The following is a 2045-nucleotide window of genomic DNA, read 5'->3' as shown; positions in this document are numbered from 1 at the left end:
CCCTGACCTTAACCCCCTGGACTATTTTTTGTGGGGTCAACTTAAGGCAAAGGTTTATAAAATTCCAATTGAGACCATTCAGCAACTACGGGAGGAAGTTGAAACCGCGTGTATGGAAATAAGACAAACACCTAGAATTTTCCAAAGAGTTCGCAAATCATTGAAGCGTCGAGCTAGATTATGCATCGAAATGCAACTTCGAGCAGTTCTTGTAATTTAACTTATTATTACTAATTTTAATCCCATTATTTTCTATTTCACATTTAGCTATTGTCTGCAGTAGTAGTAATTAGTTCTTTAATTAGTAAGTGTAACTTTAAATTTAAATAGTCTTAGTTTATGTCCTAAATTATTTATTAAATAATCGGATCCTTCATAACTGCAATTTATTTAAATAATTTTACTGAATTTTCAAACTCAATTTACTCGAAAACCATTGGAAATATCGATTTGGACAAAGATAATATTTTTTACGTAAAATTGTTAAGATTTTATAAATCTGTAGAGAAAATTGTAAAAAGAATTGAAATAAAAAAAATTACGGGCCGAAAACCCCCTTCATCAACCTAAATGGCACGCATATGATTTGCATAATGAAAAATGGAGTAGCCCATATTATTTAACGTAAAAAGTTATGTAAGACCCATCAATTTTTTTCTATTTATTTTCAACCGTTTTATCAATAACAGAAAGAAAAAACAGTTTTGTTTGAGCCCTTTTAAGGGCATATAACTTCCTAAGGGTGCCTTTTAGGGCACATGTTAATAGGAACTTTTTGGCTTATTTCAATGAGTTATAAACGCAGCAGAAGTTTGGAACCCTATTTTAGAAACACCCTGTATATCTATGCTGCTTTGGTAATTAATATGTTACTTACATTTCCTCATAGATCCTTGAACGGCAATGTTTTTGTAAAAAAATAAGTTATAATTTTACTTATTATCCATACTTACATCTTTATTTTTATTTGTTGAATTAGTTGGACATTAATTAGCAGTCGAAAACTGGCTAATAAATATACAAACTAAAGTAATCATTTCTAACATTTTTTGCAAGCCTACATGATCCCCAATACTGCACTGCCTCAGCCATAACCAGATTCAGACGTTTTGTCTCGAAAAATTCATCTTCAGTGTATTCATTCCAAATATATCTAAATTTTTTATTTAGTGTCCACGAACGCGGTGGTTTCCGGACCCGTTTGGCGATGGTGACGTGGTTGGGGGTATCCCTAAGAATCCTCAGGACACGCTGGATGCGTGCAGGAAGGGTTTCTGCACGGCCGCGGCTGCTTCTGCGGATGTCGGGTTCGGCTCGCGTTGTGGAACGATAGGTGTAGGGTTCCCCTTAATTAATAAGTAAAGGGGAACTTGTTAATGAATTCTTTTTTCCCTATTTTGTGGAATGGCAGACCAAGCCGTGCCACAAGCTGAGGGGAACAGCTTTAATATACCCCGAAGGGTCGCTGATACTCAGTACTACTACTATTTAAAAATTGGTAGCGATTACTCGTCACTAAAGGAGCGGACAATGAGAGGCTATTCGATTCAAACACTATAATACAAGTGTGAAGACCAACTCAGAGATGCTTCTCGTGTCAAGTCTCGACTGAGAATGAGCTATCGAGGCAAAACTCGGCTGTCGTATTCCACCCTTCGAGCGAGCTTCAGGATTTCAGAACACCCCGTATATTCATAGAAGTCATAATCTTGTACCTACGGATATGCCGGAGACCGCAACATTCATATTCACCTACCTTTCCAATTCAAACCAAAAACCCGCCACGGTTGTGAAATCAATCGCCGTCGGCCGGGCAGAATGAAAAAGCCTCTATAGGAGTCTTCAGACATCGATCCTCACGGCGATAGCGCTCCCAGAGCGTTAAAGACCAATTTCACCGACCTTTCCAGTGTCACCCGCATCGCGACCGATCTCGCCTGGGTCTGCCATCCCGGCGCGCAGTGACCACTGCCGCTGCTCTCGCAACCTGCAGTCGAACCCCGGGACGCTTCACGATGACATTTGGAAATGGCCATTAGAAATTT

Source organism: Anoplophora glabripennis, unplaced genomic scaffold (assembly GCF_000390285.2).
Source record: "Anoplophora glabripennis isolate ALB-LARVAE unplaced genomic scaffold, Agla_2.0 scaffold1252, whole genome shotgun sequence".
NCBI lineage: Eukaryota > Metazoa > Arthropoda > Insecta > Coleoptera > Cerambycidae > Anoplophora > Anoplophora glabripennis.
The sequence above is the reverse complement of the archived record's forward strand: the minus strand, read 5'-3'. Positions refer to the sequence as shown.